Source organism: Delphinus delphis, chromosome 14 (genome assembly GCF_949987515.2).
Source record: "Delphinus delphis chromosome 14, mDelDel1.2, whole genome shotgun sequence".
NCBI lineage: Eukaryota > Metazoa > Chordata > Mammalia > Artiodactyla > Delphinidae > Delphinus > Delphinus delphis.
Genome location: NC_082696.1, coordinates 56,916,408 through 56,930,676, shown reverse-complemented (window position 1 = coordinate 56,930,676; position 14,269 = coordinate 56,916,408). Strand labels below are relative to the sequence as shown.

The following is a 14,269-nucleotide window of genomic DNA, read 5'->3' as shown; positions in this document are numbered from 1 at the left end:
GAGATCAAATACATATTCACCTACTATTCCTTTAACTTCTGTTATAGTTTTTACATTTAAATAATTAACTTGTAATTTTGTAATAGAAAGTATGGTAGAAATCTAAGTTTATTTTTCCTAAATAGTTAATTATTCTAGCAATATTGGTTAAGTAATTCCTTACCTCACTTATTTTAAATGCTAACTTTAGCATTCAGAATTCTTATACATTCCAGTTTTTGCATTTTAAAACAGATTGCATTTCCAGCCTCAGTTTAGCTCATTGAATTTTATATGTGTAAACAGTTTCTGAAACTTATATTTCATATATACTCTCAGAATATTTTATCACTTTCCATTCTACATGGAAAATTCTTAATGCAACACAGATTTTATGGCAACAAGCAGCAAATCTTATTTTCTTACAAAACTTACTTCCTGTAAAGAACTAAACAGAAAACCCAATCTCTTTCTGCTTAATGATAGACCTCTACTTGTCCCTAAAGAAGATGACGACACTAGGTGCAGCCTGGGAACCTTTTTGGGCAACTCCCTGAGGGCAGCAATGCAGAGACCAAGTGGTTTGAGAATATATGAGCATTCAGAAGAAGGACATGTTTTAGTTATGTCAACAGCTTCATGACCACATCAGTAAACAATAGTGGAGAAGGAACTTGGAAGTAGGCATCAATACATGTATAACTATTATATGCCTGAAGACTGAGATAGAAGTTGGAAGACTGACATTATTTTCAGACTTCATTTCCTTTTTGCCTTCTATTATTAATCACCTCGAATATACACAAGTATACCTGCAATACACTTATGCTCCTGGCTCTGCATAAACCAGTAAACAGTTCACAAAATCTCCATCTAGAGAAACTTCAGGTGGCTGCTGCCATTTTGTTAAAAATTCATAAGACAAACATATTCAGGGGGGAGGGGTAAATTGGAAGATTGGGATTGACACATACATACTACTATACATAAAATAGATAAGTAACAAGGGCCTACTGTATAGCACAGGGAACTCTACTCAATACTCTGTAATGGCCTATACGGGAAAAGGATCTAAAAAAAGAGTAGATATATGTATTTGTATAACAGATTCACTTTGCTGTACATCTGAAACTAACACAACGTTGTAAATCAATTATACCCCAATTAAAAAAAAAGGACAAACATATTCATATAATGAAGCATTCCAACTGTTTTCATTCTTACTAATTTTATTTTCAATGGTTGGAAAAGTTTTCCAAGTCTTTTATGTGGGAAAAAGTTGTTTTACTCCAATAATCAAAAAAAAAAATAAAAAAGAAAGATGGAGTTTGGCTTTATAATAATTATTAATGTATAAAAAGCACTGCATAGACTAGGTAATATTTTAATAACATACACATCAGAAATCTTATTTACCCACTTTCCTGAATTGAATGCAATGTATAAAGAATTCATTCTGTTTCATAGTCACAGTACAGTCACCTGATATTCCTGCATTATTTTCTTTACAATCTGTTTAGCAAGAATATGGAAATGTATTAATATAAATGCTGACTACAAATGCATGCTATAAAGAAAGGTACTGTCCTGTCTCATAAATTATGTTAGCTGTTTTCAAGTGACTGCCTATCATCTTTTATTTGTTCAATAGTTCACTGCATAAAATATCTTCAATTTACACTATCAAGAATAATTCATTATTCTTACTCTGACAATTAGTTTCGTGATTTTTCAGTTTCACAACTTAAATAGCAGTGTGTATGTACAACTTGTATAATTTGCAGTATTCCACAGCAATGCCAATCATATCCAAAAAATAACATACCATTTACCATAGGAAAGCTGAGGAATCCTGTGGCAGGAGGTTTGGTGAGGCAGTAATATCGCGTCCTTTCGCATCAGGGAAGCCTGGCTGTTTCTCATTCCCTTCCCCCACTTTCACATAAATCAATGCATTAAAAAGAACTATTTGCCTATCTAAACTGGTAATGACCTAAAATCCTCATGAGGACAATCACAGAAAACAACTTCATTTATTACACTGTTACTGTGGATGAATTCTGAATTATTTGTACATCATAAAAAAAGCAAAATTTATAGTAATGTTATTCAATCATTAAGCATAAAATATTACAAGGACAGTCTTTTTAACTTTGAAAATATAATTTTTGATTAGATTATATGCATCTTCATCCCTACACTTAAAATAGGTTTCATCTGGATCAAAACAACATAACACAAGCAAAATTTTTCAGGAATTTAGGATAATGAAAGCTTAAAACATGATAATAGATATTATTTGTTGAGTACTTATTATGTGTCAGGCATTGTGCTTATCACTTTACAAAGATTATCACACTGAATCCTTTACATACATATAGCCCTAAAGTAACACCAAATTCTTTTATACAACACACTATGCTTCAAGTTAAAAGACTCAGTGGCCTTGAGTACTATATAGTAGTCTTTCTCAATTCTGGTTCCCTGAGAGAACTGAGACTCACAAAAAAATATCTGAATTACCATCTTCTTAATTTTTCCAAGGATAGTTAGTACCATTCTAGATGGTTAGGAGAAAAGTTCATTTATTACATTCATTGGATGTCTTAGGACATGAAGGCTTAATTCTTGTTAAGAAAGGCTGCTATAGAATTTTAAAACAAATAATCATGTAACTAAAACACTTTGATAGAAGAAGTTTTAATTCCATAGTTCATTTCTGTTCAAGGAACAACTGCTGTAATGTGCAGGTATCTTTCCGATAAGCGGTCCTTGAAATACGTCTGACTGTATGTTAGTTAAACCAAAAATTTTTTTCCGTATTATAAATAAAAACAGACCTATGCTCCTCCAAGCAGTGGTCTTTCTTTAGGGTGTGGGGGAGAAGGCACATATGTAAACTGTTGAACCAATTACTTTAACTTAATAGAAATTTTTTTTATATTTTAAATTTATTATACTCAGAAAGCTTTTGTAGAAAGATAGGATTCCATTTAAGTAGATACATTACTCTGTGCCTGAAATACATTCCAGTCAGAATATAATTCAGTGAGTTGATGACAATGCTGGCTCCAAAAGAAAGGAGGAGACCAGATTGGACAAGAATGAGCTAACAGATTGTGCAGCCCAGTTCTGTCCCTTTGAGTGTGATATATTGTTTCAAGATGCTAAAAACCCATACTTTCTCAAAGCGTATCTGTTGTGCTGGTTTTCCCATTTTCACAGAATCCTCATTATCAGAACTCTGTACTCTTTTCAAAGCACATCAGACTCAGACCATATGCCACTGAATAATGCTTATCAATTGTATAAAACACTCAATAAAAGATGTACCATACAGAAGAATAATGAAAGTTACAAAGACTTTCTTTTTTAAAAAAATAATTAAATATATCACATCTGGTACAGATGTTAAATGAAGTTAAAACATTTCCTCATAATTACTTTTATTCTTAAAATACACTTTTTATGATAAACCCTACAGACTGAAGGGGAAAAACTAAAATGAAAGAAACCTTTAGAACATTCTTTTGATCTACTAATAGGAAAAAAATAAAATTAATTAAAGGTAGTAAGTTTCCAAACTTTACCAATACACCTCAGAACATATTCTCTTGCTGCCCCCTCTGAAACCCAAAACAAGCACACCTCAAAGTAATTTATGATACTGTTAATATATAAATACATTTATAAATGATTAAAAATACAATTATATGAGAAGTAAATATATAAATGAAATCTAAATAATAACATGTAAATCTTTGCTATTGTCTGCTAAATAAACACAATACTATTTTCAATGTCTGCTTTTAGGTTAACTTGATTCTTAATAATAGAAATACCAAAACTGGGCTATATAGGGCTGAGATATTACAAATTTTTCCTTATTAATGTTTTCAACTTAATTCACTATGCTATTGGTAATTTTTGAGTATACATTTTATGCTTATTTCAATTTCTGGTGAGTTCAAATTCCAAAACATTCTTGGAGAACATTTTTATACATCTCTGCTTTTAAAATGCAGAGAAAGCTGATAAAAGGGACATTATAGAATTGATTTTCTAAAGTAGCACAATTTTAAATGAACAAATACTATATTAATATGAATTAAATTTGTGAAGGACCACAAGCAAAAGATTATAAATATATGACCAAATTTTACCAGTGCTTTCAGCAAAAAGAATCTGTTTAAAAGATGTTATTCAATGTAATAACATTTATTGAATATTTAACTCTGTTCCAGGCCTGTTCTATGTACATTAAATGTACTAATACATTTAATCCTCGCAAGACTCTTGTGGGGAGAGATTATCATCCTTTCACAGATTAAAGGATGAGGCTCAGCAGTGAAACATCCCACTTGCAGTGGGAAGTCAGTACTGAACCCAGGAAGCCTGGCTCTAGTCCATGCTCTCAACCACAATGCCACCCTCTAATCATCACATGAATGAGGGATATTTCAAATAACTACTTGAAGCAATGACATCATCCACTTGACTTAGGGGTGGACCACATTGTTTTAAAAGGTATACAAAAAACAGATAAGAGTTGAAATAATGAGTAATGTCCTAGACTCACACAGCTGGGGAACGTTATGCAGATGATTTGCAAATCTATTTTTTCTTTATTATTTGAGTATTTCTACTCCCACGCCTCAAAATGAAGAATACTTAAAATAACATTCTTTTCTAAACTAAGATATCACCTTTCATGATTGAGAACGGCACAGCTCTTGTTGGTTGCTTGCATTTGATATTTTAGCTACTGACTTGCATCCCCGTCAAATGACACACACCCTTACTTTGACTTTTCCATCTTCTCTAGACAGTATGTTGTCCATGATTCCATTACTGTGCGGGACAGTAAAAGAACATTACTCTGAGACAGCCACTCTGGTTTTGAGCTCCCACGCTGCGCTTACTTGCTTTGTGCTATTGGGCAAGTCACTTAATTCTTCTAAGTTTCAGTTTCTGCATCTGTAAAATTGGGATAACAGGAACGACCCTCCCAGAGTTCATGATTAAATGGGATAAGTCTTTAGTGAACTATAAAGTACTTGATAAATACAGCAATTATTACTAAGCATAATAAGAGCTTTGCCTCTTTAGTCAATAGGACATATATGATATCAACTAAGACAAAATAAAAAAGAACAGTCTCCTATCTTGAAGCTGCTCTTAATTACACAAATATTCCATGAGACCCAACTCAGTTCAATGTCCAATGTTCAGCAAATCTGTAGATAATGTCTGTTTTGACACTTAATATTCTGAGCCTAATAGTTTTCTTTATCGGGTAGTCATTAAGAGGTCTGAAGCTTGATCAAAATAGAAAGCACTTGGGTGAGAGTTTTGTATCATGACCTAAATCTATTTTAGTTTGATAAAACAGATTGTTCAAGTTGAAAATGTGGTTACCCTACATTAAACTCAACTTAATTTCTGATTTTTAACAATCTCCAAGTCCATTTTCAAAGCCTGGTACTAACTTCTTACCTACAGGAAGAGGTCAATATATATATGTTGAATGAAAAAGCAAATGAATCAAAGAAAGCTATAGTAAAATGTCAGTAGTAGAAACTCCACCAAATCTGAACTTGTGATCATTTTGTGTAAAGCTAGGCTATAGTTCATCTTTGTACGTCTATGAAGGTTTTACTTGTAATGAGGTTGGGTGAGTTATGTTTAGCTTAAAATGAAATAATTTTCAAGCATCAAAAAATTCCTTCAGTATTAAGCATGCGGAAATAACACCAATTCTACTTTTCATGAACGTGCCCCTCCTGTGCACCTATGCTACAGTTTTTCATTAATTCACTTTGAAGCATTGTGTAAATTTATAATTAGCACATTTCCTTAATTATATTCAGTGTCATCTGTGTGAGTCTTCTAGCCAATTAATTTGAATTAACAAGGTTTAACAATACTATGTTCCAAGGAATTCTTGTCTTCCATACTCCTCCGATTTTCATGTTATCCACATCTGGATTCTTTTCCTATCGTGCTTCAGTCAGAAAGCTATCCCCTTTCCTGCTTCAGATTATTTCCCAGCATCTACCTTCTCGTGGTACCGCAGACTTTAGAACACAACTCAAACATTGTGGTCCAGGACCTTCAGGGCAAAAAGCCTTGTAGGATTCTGTTTAATTCATTCCTACTTGTAAGGATGTAAGGGGGGAAAAAAGAAAAAAGCTAGTTGTCTTTGATGTGCTTTTCTTTTAGCTACCTGGACCTTATTTAACAGTGTGGAAGAAGAAAGGGTTAGCCCTGCTGCTAATTGGACAGACACACAGAGGAGTTGAGGAGAATATAAGTAAGACTGAAGAATAAAGTCTAATCTTCAGCCAGGGTTCTGCTTTCCCATCCCAGATATGCATCTCATGCAAGGTGTGAGTGATGAAATAAGCACAGTATTCTGAGTTTTCAATCAGTAAACCCGCTCAGAAGAAAGGGTGTTCCCTCTGCTCTTTTATCTTTCCAAGCAGGTTGGCAACCATCCAGATCCCAGCACCATTCACCCTTGCACGTCAAACCAGATTGCAGAGTTATTTGGCAGAAGCCAATGAACCACACTTGTTAGGCACTAAATTATAACTAATTAAATTACATAGAAAAGCTTCTAGAAGGAGCTGTATATGCTATTTGCTTCCATTTCCTTCCCCTCCCACCCATTTATCCCTCAACTCCTTCCAAACTGGCTTATGTTCACAACATGTCACTGACCCTACTTGCCAAGTTCGTCCAAGATGTCCAAGTGCTAAATCCCACCGGTGTTTCTCTGCTCTCATCTCACTCAGCTCCCATTAACATCTGATGTAGTCAAGCACTCCTTCCTTCACGAACCCCTCCTGTCTACAGTGTTCTAGGACACTGTGTTTCCTCACTGGCACTGCTTTCTCAGGGTTCGTTGCCAGCTCATTTTCTACCTAAGCTCACAATGAGAGAGTCCCTCAGGCCTGCTTTTTGATCTCCACCCTCTCTATCCGAGGGTCTCAGGTGCTCACCTGGGTTTAAAGGCTTGCAGATGCTCCCAAGTTCATATATCTCACATCCTCTGTGGGTTTTACAGACTTCCGACATTTAACTGCCTTGAGATCTCCACTTGAAAGTCTTGGAGATACAAATTAACATGTCCAAAATATAATTTTCTTTTCTTTTCTTTCCTTTTTTTTTTTTTTTTAAGCTCAGATCTGTCTTCTCCGTCTGTCTCTCTCCATCCTAAATCTGTCTCCTCCTTCCTCTCTATCCTACAGTCTCGGTTCTCCCCATTTCAATAAATGACGCTATTATTTACTCAGATGTTTAGGGTTAATAACTGGGGCACCATTCTTGATTCTTTTCAGTTCTTGAATCTCCATTTCTCATCTATTAGAAAGTCCTATTGCATCTAGCCCCAAATATATTTTTTCATTCCCACTGTTACCGCTCTAGGTGGCCCCTAGGTCACCACCATCGTTAATTCCATGCTTACTTCCACTTCAATCCATTTTCTACTAAGCAGCAAAAGTGATCTTAAAATGTAAATTGGGGTATGTAATTTGTTTAGCTTAAAACCTTTAATGCCCTGGAACACTCCTCCCTCAGATACCTGCTTAGTTTGCTTCCTTGATTCCTTCAGTCCTTTGTTCAAAGGTACCTTCATCAGGGAGGCCTTCTCAACTTGTATTAATGTACAACATTCCACTACCATCTTTGGCGTTCCCTATTCCCTTTAACTTGCTTATTTTTTTCCCCCATGTGAATTATTACAACTTGACATACTTGCTTATTAGCTATCACTCCCACTAGAATGTTAATTCCATAGGGCAGGAACTTTACCTGACACCTGACACACAGAAGGAGCTCAATAAATGTTGGTCTAATAAATGAAAAAATGACTGTCTTCCCATAGTACTTAGAATAAAAATCCAAGCTCCTTAACCATGGGGCTATGGCCTTGCATGAGCTGGCTCCTGCCTGTCTCTCAAGTGTAACTTGTAGCACCCTCCTCCTGCTTATGCGGCTCCAGCTCAACCGATCTGCTCACTGTTCCTTTAACATGCTGTCCCTTCACCTGAAACGCGGTTATCTTCTCTCTTTGTGTAGCCAGCTTGTTCTTATGCTTTGGTGCTCAGCTTAAATGTCATCTCTTTAGAGAAGTCTTCTCTGACTAATCTATTTAAAGAAGCCTCCCATTCCCCTATTCTATTCCATTTCTTATTGGTTTCTTCCATACAATTTTCAAAATTTGATATCACCTTATTTATTTAATCATGCATATATTTTAAAATTTCTACTTTCTTCACTTAAGCTCTTTGAGATTTGGGATCAGTAAGGCTAACACACAGTGCTTGGTAAGTTGTAGACATTCAATAAATATATGTTAAATAAATGAATACTTTACAAATTCTCTTAAGAGCTACCTATTGATTTAAGTTAGAGGATTATTTAATGGATATTTTTGAGCGGGGAGAGAAAGAATTCCTGACTATGTAATACCAGGTAACCTTGCAACTGAAGGTGCTGATCACGAACTGGATGTTATCTGAGCTATCTAGCAGCACTCATCATTATTAGAAATAAAAGGAGCTGATGGAAGAATATCATGAAAGGTGATCCATGAACCCTCCATGTGTGTGCCTATTCCTGCCATACTATCCCGACTTCAACCTATGTACCTAGGCCCCATGGGGTATTTCTTATGTCAAATTGACTGAGGGGGAAAAAATTCCAAATTCCAAATGGCTTTGAACAAGATTGTGGCACCATAAGAAGTACACTGATGTGGTATTATGGTCCTTTCACGGATGACTCTAAGCAAAGGAGTAAAAGTTGAGTGTTATGTATTTCCTTGTCACTTTCCTACAAAGTAGAGATGATGCAAACTGATGATCTATCTTTGCTCTGTAGTTACTGGATTAGCCAAATGGTCAGGAGCTTGGCAAGAGTGCTATTGGAAGACAAGTGGCAAGAAAGGCAGAAGTTTTATGTAGATGAACTTTTAGAATGGTGCTAGAACAAACAGCTACCTATATCCCATGAAGATGTTTACCAAAAAGTTAACAGCAGTGTGGAAAATGCTGTTAACGGTCAAGTGGGCATCTGAGGGTACCCAGCAGCTTCCCGCCCAGACCCCAGGTCTTTGTGCAATGGTTTCACGTACTAAGTGGCTCCACGGTGGAAGAGATGAAACTCTGCCTGGGCTAAGCATGGACTTCCTCTTCCTCAGGCCGACCCACTACTGCCACCGCTCAGTGCCCCATATGCCACCAACGCAGACAACCCTGGGCCCATTATAAGTACCTTCGCCATGGGAACAGACAGCTGTCCGGTGGTAAGGGAGTTACACTGGACCCTTTCTATCACAGAGGGGACATCTATTTGAGATGATGTCTAGAATGGACACTACAGATTTTGATTCTCCTATCCTGCCCATCATGTCCTGCCAGTGGCTTCAATGGTAGGATTACTGAATGCTTTATACATCTTCATGATATCCTGTATGATAATTTTTCTGACTGAAGAGTTCACATCATAGAGAAAGATTAAGACAATGGACGCCATGGGATCCACTGTTCCTATTATGTCTCTCATTACCCAGAAAGAGCAGGTTTTATAGATTAATGACTGAGTGGCAGCTGAGATACACTACTTTGGCAAGGTTGGGGTGTTATTTTGTAGGATAAGGTGTATGCTCTGAACTACGCAATCATTAAATGATACTACTTCTCTCACTGCCAGAACATACAGTTCCAGGAACCAAGTAGTCAGTGTGTGCCGATGTCTTCGGCAAACATAGCTAATAAACCACTTGGAAATTTTTTGTTTCCTTTCCCTACACCTCTAGCTCTTCTAGTTTACAGACAATATCCAAGGGATGTAACAATTTACTTGGAAGCTGAAACAGCCACAGGGCCATTTGAGGCCCTTATGCTACAGGGTGAGCAAGGAAAATATGGTCCTGGTGTAGTTTAGGTGACTGACCCTGATGGAAAAACTGGGCTACTGCTATACAATAAGGGGAAGGAAAACTCTGAATGGACCTCAGAGAAATCTTCTCACATTTGGAAAATAAATCGAAGTTCTAAAAAACCCTATATACTAAGCATATATGAACATCCAATTTCCAGTGTCTCAGTAATGTGGGTTTTGGTAACTCCACTGGATAGAGAATCGTAATTAGCTTAGGGGCTGGTTGAAGAAGTGTACAGGTGATGGATAGCAGAGAAAATAAACCACAAATATCTTTTTAGCTCCCCAATCAGTTGCAGAAACAAACACTGTGGTCTCTACCCTTGCTATCTCATATATGTACTAACATATTTTATTTCTTTCTTTATTTTAAAATTTATTTATTTTATTTTTTTGGCTGCATTGGGTCTTCATTGCTCTGCGTGGGCTTTCTCTAGTTGTGGCGAGTGGGGGCTACTTTTTGTCGCGGTGCATGGACTTCTCATTGTGGTGGCTTCTCTTGTTGCGGAGCACGGGCTCTAGGCGTGCGGGCTTCAGTAGTTGTGGCACATGGGCTCAGTAGTTGTGGCTCATGGGCTCTAGAGCACAGGCTCAGTAGTTGTGGCGCATGGGCTTAGGTGTTCCGCAGCATGTGGGATCTTCCCGGACCAGGGCTCGAACCCGTGTCCTCTGCATTGGCAGGTGGATTCTTAACCACTGTGCCACCAGGGAAGCCCTGCACTAACATATTTTAACTAACAATATGTTACATATTTTAACTAATTTCATTTCTCTTTCCTCTCCCTATCCTCTACTGTTGAATATAGCATGTGTTAATTGTGGGCAACTTTATCATTTAGTCCATTGGCTAGAGAATATTGAGAGAGGATTGCCAAAGAACCAGAGGGTGACTGGATATAGTCAAGAGATCTAGGATTAATGGATTTAATGATGAAATTTTCAGTTGCCCCCCTTGGGGAGGGATGAGTGGATTTTGGTTATATGAGGGAGAATTGCATTGTTAGAAGAAATTTGTTTTTTTAAGTGTAGGTTTGGAGAGACTGTGTATCAGTGAGTTTGTACAAATAATAGACTATAGTGAACCTTCACTACTTGTACCTACACTGTTTATAGACAGCCAGTATCTGAAAATCCCTCAGTAGAGGCCAAAGCGAAGAAGATATTCCCTATTCCTGCTGCATGCTAGAGATTGAAGTTCAGGCATTCAGATGTTTCTGTCTTGAAACTGAAGCTTGACAGAGTGAGGCAAAAGCCCAACAATAGTTTGAGGTTAATGGTGGAAGTGGTGGCTGTCCAACTGAGAATTCAAGAGACAGGGCAGCACATGCCCACAAACTTTTGAAATCAGTGCAAGAAGTCTTCATAATGGCAAATACGAAAGGGCATTACTTTTGGGGTTTTCTCATTCTGCAGTATGATTTCATATCAGTGATCCACTTGAAGAGGATCTGCTTCCTAATACTTTACTTTAGGTAAAGTAAAGAGACTTTACTGGGTTAAAAAGTTAGATGGACAACTCCTTTTGTCTTTGCTGAGAAACAAAATACAACACATATATTCTTCCTTGGTCACATTCTCTTTCTCCAGCCTCTTCAGATTTGCCCTGGCTTTCTTTACTCCCCCACTGAACCTCTCCCCTCCCACCTCCACATCTAGGGACACTTTCTGACTTCACACCATTCAGTTTCAGAATGACTTTGATGCAACCCTCTTCCACAAGCACCCTGCTTCACAGCTGCCAGGATAACTGCTCCCATGCTTACTCTGCCTCCTTGAATGATCAAGTTGTCAACACTAGAGTCCTAACCAGAGTACTCATGACCTACCACAGAACACCAACCTGACACTGTCCAAGGAGCAGCAATAGGAATCGTCACCAAGTGTCTAGCCCCAGATATTACAGAAAATAACTCTTACAAAATTAAAGTGCTAAAAAGTCCTCCTAATTTAATTATTTAGGGGATTCAACAACGCACGGAAACACCTGCTTTATAGGAGGTTTTGGTATAATCAGAATGAATTTGCATAATAATTGGTTATAAACCCTCGGAAATTTTGATTTTAAAGGTGATTGCTTTTAGAGACAGGAATAAAAACAAAGCCTGGGTTGTCTTATTCTTGAGATGGGCTTAGTGAAACAAAATGTGCAGAAGTGGCAATTTCTAACTGTCCTACCTTAGCAATGAAAGTCTATGAAACAGCAGAAACCATGCACGTAAATTCTATGGTTTCTAATGAGCCTTGGTGATAGATTCTTGGGTTAAATAAAAACGAAACAAAACAAAACAGAGAGGTAGTTCCATATAATGGCTGAGCTGTCCAGAATTCCTTAGGTCTCATACCTTAAAATAAAAAAATAAAGAATAGTAGAGTTGTACTATAGTTGGGGAGAGCACATGAGGTTCACATTTGAGGTTCCTGTGAGTCACATATGTGCTAAAGGCCCAGCTCTTATATATATGAGCAAACATCCCAAAATGGATTCAATAAGTAGGTACCTTGCACCTTGACTTCTAAGAAAAGTCTCCATTAGGAACACTGTTAGGGATAAGACACAAGAAGAAAACAAAAACAAAAAACAAAACTAAGCCTAGATAGATGCTGCACATAAACTAAACTGTCAATATTCCATACAACTATTTTTCAGCATTTGCCTTCTAAGTCAAGATACTGTTTAGACAAAACAGGGTGATTATTTGGGCGCAATAATTAAATAACACAGGACAAGGAACATTTGACAAAATTATTTTGATTTTAAATGATCTTGAATTATACACCTTGTATATGCCTACAAGTCACAGTAAGGAACTAATGATGAAACTTAAAAGATAAAATGATAACTTTCACTCTACTTCATGGAGTCATGTGATATCTTTTATATGAAGCTAATTTGGGGGTCATCTGCGGTCCTATGCAAGAACGCTTTGAAATATTAACTATTATTAGTTAACTAATATTAGTTAATGTATGACCATAATATACACAGTACCATCCAACAGGGGTACCAACCCTAAATGAGTCATGAGATGTGGAAGGGGAGAAATATGTGACTGTTGACACTGACACTAGTGGGCTAGGAGCAGCATGTTTACTGTTCTTCAGGCTGCGTGAGATGAGACAGGGGAGGTGTGCAGGGAGAAGGACAATGCAACAGTTTTATTACTGATATCAACTATTTTTTCATCATAACTCCAACTAGGAGCACATTTTAAAAAACTGGAAAAGTATTAGAAAAGAAAAATCACTGTCTACAAATCTATGGAGGGGAGGAGGTATACCTACGTTTAGAAGTATTAGAAGGAATCACAAAGCCCATATAAACAGATTGTATCACATAAAATGCAAAAACTGCTATTCGAAAAAACAACTAAGATAAATGACATTCAGTGAACTACCAAAATTTACTAATAAAGTAGATGAAAGATTAATACATATATATAATCAATACATATACATGGAAAGAAGTGACATCATAAGGCATACCTCATTTTACTGTGTTTTGCAGATATTGTGTTTTTTTTTTACAAATTGAAGGTTTCTGGCAACTCTACATTGAGCAAGTCTATGAACACCATTTTTTCAACAACATTTGCTCACTTCATGTCTCTGTGTCACATTTTGGAAGTTCTCTCAATGTTTCAAACTTTTTCATCATTACTATATTTGCTACAATGAGCTGTGATCAGTGATCTTTGATGTCACTACTACGACTACTGAAGGCTCAGATGATGGTTAGCGTTTTTTAGCAATACAGTCTTTTTATATTAAGGTATGTACATTCTTTTAAGACATAATGCTATTGCACTCTTAACTGACTATAGTATAGTGCAAATATAACTTTTGTTATGATCTAGGAAACCAAAAATTTCGTGTGATTTGCTTTATTGCAAGGTTTGCTTTATTGCAATGGTTTTGAACCCAATCTACAATATCTCCAAGGTAAACTTGTATAGTTTTAGGGGAGAGTGTGTGTGTGTGTGTGTGTGGTATTTTAATTTGGTAAGGCCCCCACACAAGTCTATAAGAAAAACTGCTGTACTGCAACAGATAAAAGCCCAAAGGAATGAAGGGACAAAAAAGAAAAAAATTAAACAAATATATATTAAAAAAAAGTTCAACCACAAAAAAATTAAGGCACACATAAACACTAAAGCAACAAGAGACATTTTATGTATAACAATAAATTACGACAAATGAGGATGTAGTGAAACTGTTACTCTCATATACTGCTGACAATTCATACATCAATAGTGATAACCACAATTACTATTGCCCTTTTGGAAAGTAATTATCAGTGTATATGAAAAGCTATAAGAATGTCCACATTATCTGACCCATT

General features: G+C 36.5%; 1 protein-coding gene across 3 annotated transcripts in view; it reads right to left on the bottom strand.

The window, feature by feature from the left end:
* Positions 1-14,269, bottom strand: part of ASCC3 (activating signal cointegrator 1 complex subunit 3) — a 334,404-nt gene that overhangs the window by 93,624 nt on the left and 226,511 nt on the right. The gene's annotated exons all lie outside the window — the stretch shown is intronic.